Source organism: Castor canadensis, chromosome 7 (assembly GCF_047511655.1).
Source record: "Castor canadensis chromosome 7, mCasCan1.hap1v2, whole genome shotgun sequence".
NCBI classification, from domain to species: Eukaryota; Metazoa; Chordata; class Mammalia; order Rodentia; family Castoridae; genus Castor; species Castor canadensis.
The window spans coordinates 142,780,883-142,794,056 of record NC_133392.1 but is presented as its reverse complement, the minus strand read 5'-3'; the positions used below and the strand labels follow the sequence as shown (position 1 = coordinate 142,794,056).

The following is a 13,174-nucleotide window of genomic DNA, read 5'->3' as shown; positions in this document are numbered from 1 at the left end:
GTCAGTAAACCTGGGGAGAGATAGTGTGACACTCGAACCACTGCAGCTGCTCCAGCCCACACCGAAATCCCTCCTCTTCAATATTTATCACTCCCGCCTGGGCCCTCAGCTTCTGCCAGACCCTGCACCAGCCTGGCCCTCGGGCCGCCCCCAAGGCCCAGTACTAGTGGAGGGAGAAAAAAGCGATGGAGGAGGTTGCTTATCCACTGTTGGGGGGCCCCAGGCGGGATGGAACTGGTTCTGGAGGAGATTGAACAGGAAACAGAGTCTAATCCCACGGTGGGGAAGGGGTTAAAAGGTCAATTCACGCCTGTTCCTGACTTAGGCACCGTGGTAAAATTACTGCGAATGAGCGGGCTTGCAGCTGCCTGCCTACCTGTGGAGGGAAGGAAAGCAGGAGGGAGGCCTCCTTTCAGGCATCCTGGGGCCTCCCTCTGTGTGGGGAGTGGAGGGAAAGAGGCACCCAAAACCTAGCCAGGATAGTGGCAGCCTGAAAATACCAATCAGTAGCCCCAGTACAACCTGATAGCACCCCAAATGGCCAGGTACTGCCCGCTGTCTTCTTACAACATCATCCTACAGTCACACACCCTAACACTGTTTAGGAAACCTTGACAACACCTCTACACAGATAGAGGTATATCTACACAGATAGAATATGACAACCGCAATCCAAACAGTGAGGTTCAGCTAACTCCATATACAAGCTGACAAACCTGGGCACAGGCAAACTCTTCCACCACTCCCCATGAGGCTGGAACCTGTCCAGCAGCTGCCCTGACCCAAAGCTGGGTCTCCTGGCTCAGGTATGGTTTTTCCTCCCTCCCACTGCCAGTCTCCTTGTCTTGCACACACTCTGATACACTGCCCTGTGATCACTCTTTGGGGCCCACCATCTCACAAGCTAGCTGCCTCATGCCCAGCACCCCATCTCTGGAGGCTGACTGCTCCCTGGCACACACACATTGTCTTCCCCTAGAAGCATGCAGTCTCACAGCCCGGCCTGACATAAGCTCTTGTTCTTGAGCACAGGCCTCCCTCCAGACAACAGGGACCCTGGGAATCAGCAGTGCCACTCGATTAGGTGACAAGCCTCCTCCACCCACCACAATCTCTGCCAGGGTGTGTCTCAGAAAGGAAGGCACTCCAGCCTTCTGGGGGTGGGGGTAGGGAGGGCAGAGATACCTTGACAGGGCTCTCCCAGCTAACTTGGTTCTCTCTGTGCTCCTATCTCCTAGGATACATCAGTCAACACAGCCTTGGAGCCTGTCAAGAGCTAGAGTGTGCCTGAGGGAGTCACTAATTCAGCCTCCCCCCACTAGGCAGGAGGGACCAGAGTGGTGAAGCAGCCCGTCCAAAGTCACACAGCCTTTCTTTTAGTCCCTCCCTGTGAACTCTCTCTGAGTTGGAGAAACTGGCCAGGTATGTTTGCATTGCTTTCCAATGGGACCTGCTCTACAGCCTTGGTGCCCGCTCTACAGCCCAAGCCTGCAAACACAAACACACACATTTTTATTTTTATTTTTTGCAGTACTGGAGATTGTACTCAGGGCCTTGAGCTTGCTAGGCAAGCACTCTATCATTTGACACAAGTCCTCAGTCCAACCTGCAACATTTTTCTGCCTTGCAAAACAGGGTGCCCCATTGTGGTAGTTCACCATGGACTTCTGGTCTACCACATTCTAGCCATGGTACAAGTTAACTTCCCATCCCAGGGCCCCAGAGCACTGCCTCCCAGAACCAAAAGGAAGGTTATTCTATTCTCTATATGTGGCCTTACAGGCAAATTCCCTCTAGTTCCAGGGCATGCCTGTTATGCATTACTTTAAACAGATCTCTGCCAGGATGCCTCTGGGATGAGTGAAGAGGTGGTCTCCTAAGTAGTTTTATGTGGTTTTTTTTTGTGTGTGCGTGGGGGGTGCTGGGGATAGAACCCAGGGCCTTGTACATGTTAGGCAAGTGGTCTACCACTGAGCTACACCCTTAGCCCTTCCTAGGTAGTTTTATTTCAACCTCATATTGCAGAAAAGCAAACTAAGGCTCACAGAGGTGGGGTAATTTGCTCAGGTTTACATAGACAACAAATGGAACCTTGAGCTCCTTCCAGTAGACCAGAATCTTTCCTAGTGGATAAGGAAGGCTAATCAAACAGGAAATAGGGAGGTGGGGGCAGAGAGAGGGTGGGAACAATACAGGCCCAGGCAGCCCTGGGCTGAGGGGGAGCCTAGAGGAGGCATCTGCATTTGAATCTGGGTATCAGTGGTCAGGAAGGGGTTGAGAAGGAAAGGAAAAGCAGAACTCCACCATCCTCAAGCCTGCCTGGGCCAGTGCTCTCTGCCAGACCCCACCCCCAGTGTAACAACAGTGGGAGGTTGTGAGGAGTCTGGCCCCCTCCTTTGGCCTCAGTTTCCCAATCCACACTTAGAGCTGGTCTGGCAGGAAGGATTTATAGGGGTTCTTCCAACTTTAACATACTTTGGTGGGTGTGGTCCCAAGGCACACAACTGTAATCCCAGCACTCAGGAGGCTGAAGAATCAACACCAACTTGGGCTACACAGTGAGACCCTATCAAAAAAAAAAAAAAAAAAAAAAAAAAAGTGACAGGGCTAGAGATGTGGTTCAACCAGTAGAGTGCCTACCTACTAAGAACAAGCCCTGAGTTCAAACCCAGTAACACCAAACAAACAACACAATAAGCTCCCCAAAACAATATATATACATATATATGTATTGTATATATATTGCAACCAGTCATAGTTCTCATCTCCCAGAACAACTTTAGAGGTCTCCCCCATAGTACAGAGCTAGCAGGGAGTAACTAACAGTAAATATGTACTTAGTAAATGAGCGCCCCAAAAAGCCAATGGCTTTATTTACCGTCTACCTGAGAGGTGCTACTTACCTTGGGAAGCCACAGTTCACAGGGCTGTTAGAGGGTATGGGACTTCAAACACTTTTGAGGGCTGCCCCTGGATAGGGTTGGACATGGCACAGGTGCCCTTACTGCAAGCAGACACTATGCTAATTAGTTAAATGTGCAATTTTAAGTCCCAGGTCAAGGCTATGGCCTGCCTACTAACATCTAGTTTTTCTTGAGGAAGGGAAACTCACAAGTGAAAAGACTTGCCCAAGGTCACACAGCCAGTGAGTGACAAGCATTCCAAACCGGCCTATCCCCAAGGCTTTTCTTTAACGTGTAAAGATGTGCAGGGTGGGGACGGGACCTGGACCCTGTCTGGGGCCAATGGGGGTGGGGGAAAGAAACTTTTACTGAGTTGTCAAACGGCTAATTAGGTTCGTCGGTCTACAGAGCACCAAATGGTGCTGGAATCCAGAAAAGTTGTGGGAAAGCATCCCTTACCCTCCCCCACAAAGGGCAAGGTAGGCCTCTTTCCCTTCCCCGCTTCCTCCCCCCACAGAGGTCACTTACCTACTCCCCCGATCTCAAAGTTTCAGCAAAAGGAAGCCCCTCCCTCCCGGGGGCCCTTTTCTGGACTCCCGGACCTGCAAGGTGCAGAGCCGCCCCCAAAGAAAGCTACACCATCGCCACCGTCGGGGACATCATCCAAGATCTTTCCAGCAGTCCACCCGCCACCAGCTCGGTAGCTGGGGGCGGAGGGGAATTGGGAGATGACTGCCTTGCCTCCCTCCTAGAAGCCCTTCGACGCCTCGGTTAGAGCTGAAGGCGCAGGTCTGCAGGTCCAGCTGTTCTCCGGCGGAGGAGTCCGCCTCCGAGTTTTCCCGCCGCCGCCCTTCAGGCTACCTGGCTGCCCCCTGATCCCTGCCACCCCCGCCCCCTCCCGGAGGAGGCCGCAGGGCTTCTGACTTCTGGAAGAGGTGACGGGCGGAGAGGGAAACCAGGCGGCTGGGGGAGGGGCGTTGCCTGCACCTGGCCCCTCTCCGCCCAGGCCGGGAGGGGCGGGCCTGGACCCCCGCCAGACCCGAAAAGGGCGGCGGGGGAGGGGAGCGGAGCCTCCTGCCACACCCGCAGTCTGGGGCCAGGCGGGGAGATCTCCCCCACCACCCCAGCCGCGGAGGCGCCCCCTAGGGTCGGGTGGCTAGGCGCCCCTTCCCGAGCCGCGCGCTCAGCCCGCTCCCCCGGCCGGCCGCGCTCTCCAGCTGCAGGAAATTCCAGAAGCTCTCCATCATCCCGGCGCAGCGCGCAGCCCGGGCTGCCAAGGCTCCCCGAAGGAGAGCCACATGCCGGCCGGCCGCGCGGCCCGCCCTCGCCCCCACCCCGTGCAACCCGGCCGGGCAGCCACGTCGGGCCGGGCGGGGGCCGGGCCGGCCGCCCCTTCCCGCGCCTCGGGTCCCGCGGAATGCGTGGCAGCCCCGGCCGGGGGCTATTTTGAGCGGGAGGGGAGCGGCCCAGCCGCAGTGTTTTCGGCTTTTTCCTGGCCCCCGGCCCGCCAGCCCGGGCCCTCGGCTATCCGCGGAGGGGGGAGTCACGTGTAAAGGGAAGGGAGGGCCGCCTCGATCCCTCTCCGGCCCGGGCCGGCCCCGGGAGGCGCCCGGCCGCGGTCCGGACCTGCGCGCTCTGCCCGGGCCGAGTGGAGGGATTATTAATAAACAGCGCGCCTGGCTCGGGTGGTGGCTGCAGGGCGCCCGCTACCTGCACGCCCCTCCTCCGGTGAGCCTGGGCACTCCCTCCCCAGCGGCGGACTCAGGCCTCACTGGATAGCGCTACTATGAACCAGTGGCCAATCATCGGCCTCGATTTCCTTACCTGTAAGTTGGGATGAGCTGCCTGGCTTTATGTGGTGGATACCATATAAAGACTTTGCTTGCTGTGTGCCTCTCCTTGAGCAAAATGCTTTCACGCTTTTTTTTTGGCGGGGGGGGGTGCTTAGTTTTTCGGTTTATAAAGTGAGGGGGTCTAAGAAGGCCTTTTGCAGGGGAAAATCCTTTACATTTGAACAATGCGTTTTCACTGCATTATAAGCATGCATTAACTCGCTTGATTACAAGATCCCGGTAAAAAAAAAAATATTATCCTTTTTGTGTACCAGGAAACTGAGGCTCAGGAAAGTTAAGTGACTGGCCAAAGGTCACAAAATGGCATAGCCCAGAAGTAGGCAAACTAGCTCCAGATGACTAGACCACTAAACTACAGTGCCCTGACACAAGCTGGACAAACACTGCACCCACCCAGAACAGAGGAGGAAACTGAGGTTCAAAGTGTGATTTGTCCAAAGTTGCCTTTGGCCAGTTAGTGGCAAAGTAGACATCCAACACAAATCCTCCCACTCCCAGTCTAGTGCCCACAATAGCCCTCTGAATCTGTTCAGTTCCCACGATGGAACAGCTAGAAACGAGCACCAAGTTGTGTCCAGGTGCCAGGGGACCAGCCTTTTCTCTCAAATGCCCTCAGACTACTGGACCCCTAGGGCTCACTAATCCATCAAATTCTAGATGCAACCCAGCCTCAGAGGTAAGGGGTGTGGGAAGGAAGGGAAGGGCACACAGGGGGGAACAGCTACATTCCACTCTTTGGGGCAGGGCCCGAAGCTGCTTTCTGCTCCCCCCACAACCCAGCAAGGAAGCACAAAGGCTGGCAGCTGACCCCCCTCCACCCCGGAAACCTGGCAGTTTATTTCTGTCTCTGGGCCCCCTGTTTCCACAGAGTCAGTCCAGGAAGGCTGGCAGCAGCTGGCTTGGAGGGGTGGAGCTCTAGCTCCCTCAAGGGTCCAGCTGCCACCCTGCCCTCCCCCACCTGCCAGGCTAGACCAGACTCCGGAGTCAGGGTGACACTGGGAGGAGGAGGCGCTGGGGGCCCAGACATAATGCTGAACACTGTGAGAGTACCCACAGTCTCCCACTGTGAGAGATCCCACCTGATGCCACTGGGTCAGAACTCCAAGGGAGGGAACCCCCACCCCTCAACCCAGAGCCCAGGTGCTCTCCCCTGCTGGGCTAGTCTACACCAGTTCAAGTCTGCTCAGCGACCTCTGGCATGTCCAGCTCTATTTATTCCAGATCACCCTTGCTTGTGACTCCTCTGCACCCTGGTCCCAAAGTAAAACCTGCTTTTAAGCCTATGCTGTCCCTATGGTAGTTGCCAACCACATGAAGTTAACTAAGCACTAAGAATGTGGCTAGTCCAAACTGGGAGGAGCTATAAGTGTAAAATATACACCAGGTTCAGAAGTCTTGCTATAAAAAATGTAAAATATCTCAATAATTTTTACAATAATTATATGTTGAGATTATAATATTGATATACTGGTTAGATAGGATACATTATTAAAATTAAGTTTACTTTGTTTAATGTGGGTATTAGAAAGTTTTCAATTCTGTACGTGGTTTCCATTGCATTTCTATTGGCTAGTGGTGCTCTAGATCATATGGTCTCTGGCTTGAGACCAAAGCTCTTTCTGCTCTAGATTGATATCTGTGTGGCTTTAGCTCACCCACTTCCCCATATCCAGACCACAGCCTTATGTGTGGGTCTAAATCTTACTGCCCCAATACCATCCCTCCCTAGCTTTCTGTAAATTTAAGCTAAGCCAGAGATTTTAACTAAGTCTGTTTGAAACCATTATATACTACATTGCTTATTCACTAGTTTCCAATACTCAGCTCTAGCTCACATTCCATATTAACTGCTATAGATCCAGATTCCAGCCTGAAACCCCAAGCCTGTTTGCTTAGATCACTGACTGATAAGGTTTAAAACCTGCATACCCCTCAGGAGAAATAAGGTTCAGTATCAGGAGATGTGGCCCATGGGCCAAATCCAGTCTGTTGCCTGTTTACAACTGAAATTTGATTGGAACAGAATCCGGCTCATTTGTTTACGTATTGTCTATGACTACTTTCAAGGTATCATGACAAAGACTGAATGGCCTACAAAGTCTAAAAATTTTGGTAGCTGGCTCTTTACAGAAAGACACTGTTCTAAATGACCAAGTCCAACTCACCATAAATCTAGATTCCTGCCTGAGACCACAGCCTCATCTAATCTAGATCACCTACTGCTGTGCTTCTAGATGGTGCTGCCAACCAGGATCTAAACCAGAGCCTAAAGTGGCTCCTACGCAGCTTGAGACTGCTGATCTCAGCAAATGGGCCCCAGGATTCCTCTCTGGAATGGAAAGAGTGTCTCTACTTCTGAACTCCCCTAAAGAGATCAAGGCCCACTGGTCCTTCTCAATGGCCTTGGAATGAGAAGGGAGGGTAGATTCCAGAGACAGCACTGAAGGCTGAGTCAAAGAGTCAGGGCTAAGCCCTCCCCTGCCAAGGGACCAAACATAATCAGGCCTTGAGACTAGAGTAACCCACACTCCACTCTTTCCCAGGAGACCCCAGACCAAGTTCCTTAGCTCAAGAACACGTGGGACAGATACCAAGCTCTCTGGAAGTGAGGTCAGGGAGCTGCAGATGAAATCTTATCACCAGCCCTCACCTCTGATTTGCCTGACGCCTCTCCTCAGGGCTGAGCTAGCACCACTACCCGGTTTCCAGTTTCTGTTACCTTTTGCTCTAACTTCTCCATGGCTTTCTTGGAAAATCCTGCCATACCTGCCCACTTCCCTGCCATTTCTCCCTCCTCAATCCTAGAATCCTAGGCTAATCTTAGTGGCAATACATTTGACAAACCCAGGCTTAAATCCCCGCTCTGATTCTGAGCAACTCACCTCTCTAGGCCACCTCTCAGTTTTCTCATCTATAAAGCAGAATAAATACAATGGTGCCTATTCCATAGGATTGGTATACAGCTTCTAACAAGATCATGAAGTAGAACACTTCACCCAGCACCTGCCATAACAGGCACTTAGTGCTAGCTGCTGTTTATTAATATTGATCATCTAGCTTGCTTCCATGGTTAGACTTTGGCAGATTTGTAAACCTCACAAAATGTTAAGCAAAGCTTGTATTTCAGCCTGAAAGGTTAAAAAAGAAAGGGGAAAAAAAAAAAGGAAGGGGCCTTTAGTTCAAATGGCCTCAGACAGAGGCACATAGAGGGGAGGAAAGAACCAGCCCCAGGTCCCTCTAAAAACCTGAGTAGACTCAAGGCTAGCACCCAGGAGTCATATCCCCCAGGCCTTGCCCCTTTCACCAGTCCAAGCTGTCTCTGGGATCTGACCTCATCATTTCTCACCTGCTCAACTCTGACGGCCTCCCAGTGCGATTCCCACCTCCAGTAGCCTCTGTGGAATTTCCTCCACCTAGTGCCAGATACATCTTCCTCAAATCCCATTCTCGTGACACTGTGTCTCTGCCCTGAAACCTTTAATAGCTCCCTACTGCTGACGACAACATCAAGGCCAAGGTCTCTGGCCTGACATTCAAGGGCCTTCACAGCCAGTTCTGACCCTGCCGACCTCCTTGCTATTCCCTCTCATCTGGTCAGTGGGCTGACTTCTTCCTCTCCTCCCTTCCCTCCCCTCAATTGCAACGCCACCCACATGCTTACTTAGTTCTGGACAGATTCTGCCCCTCTGCTCAGTCACACAGTGTCTCATGCCTAGCCTGCTGTCCCTGCTCTGCCCTCAGGGTTACTCCTGGACCTAGCTACTCTCTCAGCTCACCCCAAGCAGGCCAGGCTGAGGTATGCTGACCATAGCTCTGGCTCCAGGAAACAGGCCTCTGTCCTGCTCTCCAGCTCAGCTCCATGCTTGGATGCTGGGTACCTTAGCACTGCCCGTCCTCTCTAAGCCATTCTCTTTCTGCTGCCTCACCACAGGGGCCCACAGGGTCAGCCAGCATAGCACTGTCCTCAAAGTCATGACTCCTGAGTCAGTCTCCCGTTTGAGCTTCAGTGTCCTCCCTCACCTAAAAGATAGTGACAATATCTATACGTCACATGATTCTCATGAAGGACATGTAAACTGGCAGGTGCTTTTACTACTAAAACATGCAAATAATACAAATAGTAACCATAGCCTCCATCTGTAACCATTTAAGATTATACTCAGCCCCAGTACCAATAAATAAATATACACGGTGCCAGGCTTGCTGTGTGCACCTGTAGCTACTCAGAAGGTCAAGATGGGAGGATTGCTTGAGCCCAGGAACTCAAGGCCAGCCTGGGTTACATCGTGAGACACTTGTCTCCAAATGAATGAATGAATGAATAAAAAAAATATAAAATCACCTTATAACCTTGGCACTCTCTAAGCCCCTGCCTGTTTTCTTTTCCCTTTCAGCACTTATCACCATCTAACAAACCATGTACACACACACACACACACATTTATTTATTTAGAGATAAGATCTCACTCCGTAGTCCAGGCTGGCCTTGAGCTCAAATCCTGCCTCAGCCTCTGAGTGCTAGCATTATAGGCATGGCCAGCCAACAAACCATATATTTTACTTGTTTTTGTGTGAACTGCCTTTCAACCTCCCAACGTAAGCTCCTTGAGGGCAGGGGCTTTTCCAATCTAATTTGTTCACTACTGAGTGTAGAAAAGGACCTGACACCAAGTATGCACTTGATAGTGAAAGAACAAATGAATGAGCCACATATGGACTACTTGCCAGGTGTGTGCTAAGCACTGCTTACAGATTCTGTCATCTGAGGAGCAGGTACTTGATTACCAGCACCTCCCCATTTTCAAAATGGTAGGTGAGAAGCAGCTGCCCGGTTGATCACTATGCTCTATTCCCTTTCCTAAGTCTCTTGAATCCGCTAGCCCCCTTATTTCCCTGGGGCTGTCTCCCTCCCTATAGCCCTGAGGCCACCATCTTCCCAGCCCTCATTAGCTGCTCCATTTTCTCTTACTTTTCAGCCCTAAGCCATGCTACTCATTCTCACCTCAGGGCCTTTGCCTGTGCCTTGCCTGGAATGCTCTGGCCTTCCATCTCTTAACTCACCCATTTCTCAAAACCACCTCTTCTGGGAAATCTTCCTGCCAGTCTTCACTCACTGCCTTCCTTGAGCTCAATAACCATCCTGGACCAGGTTTCCCTCCTCCCTCTACTAGACCACCTCCCTGCCACCACCCCTAGGTCCATCTCTTAAACCACTTTAAAACTTTGTGATTAAAAACATGGCTTTCATGTCTCTCAACTACACAGCTTAGGATGTCACTGTACCTCTCAGAACCCATTTCCTATCTGTGAAATGGGGATAATACAAGCACCTGCCTCATGAGTGAATTTGTGCCTGACACTGAGTAAGCACTCAATAAATATCAGCCTGCTATTATCTCCATGGCATTTTATTGTGTTGCTCACCTCCACTCTAAAAGTCTCAGCCTACTCAGTTCCTCCTTCTAGAACAGTCTCCCTCTTTCCAGATTAGGAAAATAATAAGATTGCTAAAATGTATCACCTTTACTATCTGTAGTGACTGGAAACATGTCTAGCATCTAGCAGGTGCTCCAAAATACTTGTTGAATAAATAAATTAAATCCTTACTATACCCTGTGGTAGAAGAGAGGATTACTATTATACCCATTTTACAGACAAGGAAATCAAGGCTGAAAAGAGGGCAAGCCACTTGCCATGGATGGGGTTTAGACCCAGTCTGACTCCAAAGCTGGGTTTGTCACTTATCTCCCCTTCCCCATCCTTATTATTCCTATCCTGACTTGGTCGACTGCCAGTCCAGGGGCTGATGCTTTCTTTTTTCAGTAATTGGACCATAGCATCCAGATAGACGCTGAGCTTCTGCTTCAGAGCTCGAACCCTTCATATTTTATCTTATATGAGCCTCACAAAACCCTATGGCATCAGTGCCATGATTATTTTCCCTTGATAGATGAGGAAACTGAGGCTCAGAAAGGAGTCAAGTAATTAAGGACACACAGGATCCAAAGCCCAAACTCTTCCAGCTGCATCTTATTTTTTGTGTTTTTATCCCACCATCTTTTTTTTTTGGCAGTACTGGGGTTTGAACTCAGGGCCTCCCACTTGGTAGGTAAGCACTCTACCACTTGAGCCACACCTCCAGCCCTTTTTGCTTTAGTTATTTTTGTAATAGCCTTGGTTGGCCTTGGACCATTATCTCCTACCCATGCCTCCTGCATAGCTGGGATGACAGATGTGCACCACCATCCAAATATTGGTTGAGATGGGGTCTCACTTAACTTTTTGCCTGGGCCTGCCTTGAATCTCGATCCTCCTGATCTCTGCCTCCCAAGTAGCTGGGATAACAGGCGTGAGCCACCATACCTGACTTCCCCATCATCTTACACAACTTTTGGAAACTGTTCACATGTATCTACCTTGTTTCTCCAGCTATATAGCGAGCTCTCAGAGGTCACCCCTTCCATGTCCCCAGTCAGTGACCTAACAGCTGGGCCATGCACCACAAAGGCTCTTTAGCTGTTGCTTCACACTCTCCTAGCCAGGCCTACCTGATGCTCTGCTTGTTTCCCCCATCATGGGTCTTGCTACATGGACTACATCTGCCTTTCAAACAGGCAGTTTAATTTATAAGATTTAACAATAATTAATAATTGAATAGAACAATTGGTGAGGCCAGGGCTGGTCTGCTCTTCAATCTCGGCAGGAGCCTCCCCAAGATGCTTTATCTCCTGGGAGTTCAGGGCGCTCAAGTCCTACTTAGGGCATAGAGAGACAGGATAACATGGTGATTCAAGTTCAGTTCCCAGTATTCCAAGTTCAAAAGTACTGGCTCTGCGTGATCTTGGGCAAGTCATTTAACCTTTCTAAGCCTCAGTTCTCTAATATAGTAGCCCTCTCTATTTTTTTTTTTTTGTGGGGGGCAGGACTGGGGTTTGAATTCAGGGCTTTGGGCTTTGCAAAGCACTTGAGCCACACCTCCAGTCCATTTTGTTGTGGTTATTTTGGAGATGGGGTCATGTGAACTGTTTTCTCAGCCTGGCCTCCAACCTCCCAATCTCTGCCTCCCAAGTACCTAGGATTTACAGGTGTGAGCCACCAGTGCCTGGCTTTAGTAGTCCTCTCTTATCTGTGGAAAAAGATGCCAAGACCCCTAATGGATGCCTAAAATTATGCATAATACTAAATCCTATAGTTACTATGTTTTTTCCTATGCATACATATATATATACATACATGTAATAAGTTTAATTTATAAGTTAGGCTTGCTAAGATTTAACAATAACTAATAATTGAATAGAACAATTGTAATACACTATAATAAAAGTTAGTTAAACTTATGAATTGCTTATTTTTGGAATCTTCCAGTTAATTTTTTTTTGGATTTTAGTTGACCACAGTTAACTGAAAATAAAAGTTAAACAGAGGAGACTATGGGGGTACTAGTGTATATAAAATAAGAACAATAGGTTGGGCACTGGTGGCTCACTCCTGTAATCCTAGCTACTCAGGATCAGGAGGATCGTGGTTCAAAGCCAGCCCAGGAAAATAGTTCATGAGACCCTATCTCGAAAAAGCCCATCACAAATGTAAACTAGTACAACCACTCTGGAAAAAAATTTGGAGGCTACTTAAAAAGCTAAACATTGATCTACCATTTGATCCAGCAATACCACTCTTGGGGATATACCCAAAAGACTGTGATGCAGGTTACTCCAGAGGCACCTGCACACCCATGTTTATTGCGGCACTATTCACAATAGCCAAGTTATGAAAACAGGCAAGATGCCCCACCACTGACGAATGGATTAAGAAAATGTGGTATCTATACACAATGGAATTTTATGCAGCCATGAAGAAGAACGAAATGTTATCATTCGCTGGTAAATGGATGGAATTGGAGAACATCATTCTGAGTGAGGTTAGCCTGGCCCAAAAGACCAAAAATCGTATGTTCTCCCTCATATGTGGACATTAGATCAAGGGCAAACACAACAATGGGATTGGACTATGAGCACATGATAAAAGCGAGAGCACACAAGGGAGGGGTGAGGATAGGTAAGACACCTAAAAAACTAGCTAGCATTTGTTGCCCTTAACGCAGAGAAACTAAAGCAGATACCTTAAAAGCAACTGAGGCCAACAGGAAAAGGGGACCAGGAACTAGAGAAAAGGTTAGATCAAAAAGAATTAACCTAGAAGGTAACACACACGCACAGGAAATCAATGTGAGTCAATGTCCTGTATAGCTATCCTTATCTCAACCAGCAAAAACCCTTGTTCCTTCCTATTATTGCTTATACTCTCTCTACAACAAAATTAGAAATAAGGGCAAAATAGTTTCTGCTGGGTATTGGGGGGGGGAGGGAAGGGGTGGAGTGGGTGGTAAGGGAGAGGGTGGGGGCAGGGGGAGAAATGACC

At 49.7% G+C, this 13,174-nt stretch overlaps 1 protein-coding gene across 12 annotated transcripts in view; it reads right to left on the bottom strand.

Annotated features, from left to right (window-relative positions):
• Window positions 1-13,174, bottom strand: part of Ahdc1 (AT-hook DNA binding motif containing 1) — a 67,829-nt gene that overhangs the window by 36,162 nt on the left and 18,493 nt on the right. For 2 of the 12 annotated variants that reach the window (XM_074080879.1, XM_074080877.1), the window contains exon 3: window positions 2,476-2,566. The exons of 6 other annotated variants lie outside the window; for them this stretch is intronic. The gene's annotated coding sequence lies outside the window, so the exon portion shown is untranslated. Of the gene's footprint in view, window positions 1-2,475; window positions 2,567-2,903; window positions 3,410-3,431; window positions 4,195-13,174 lie in introns of those variants that run through there. 4 more of the 12 variants (XM_074080875.1, XM_074080880.1, XM_074080881.1 and 1 more) reach the window with 4 other exon arrangements.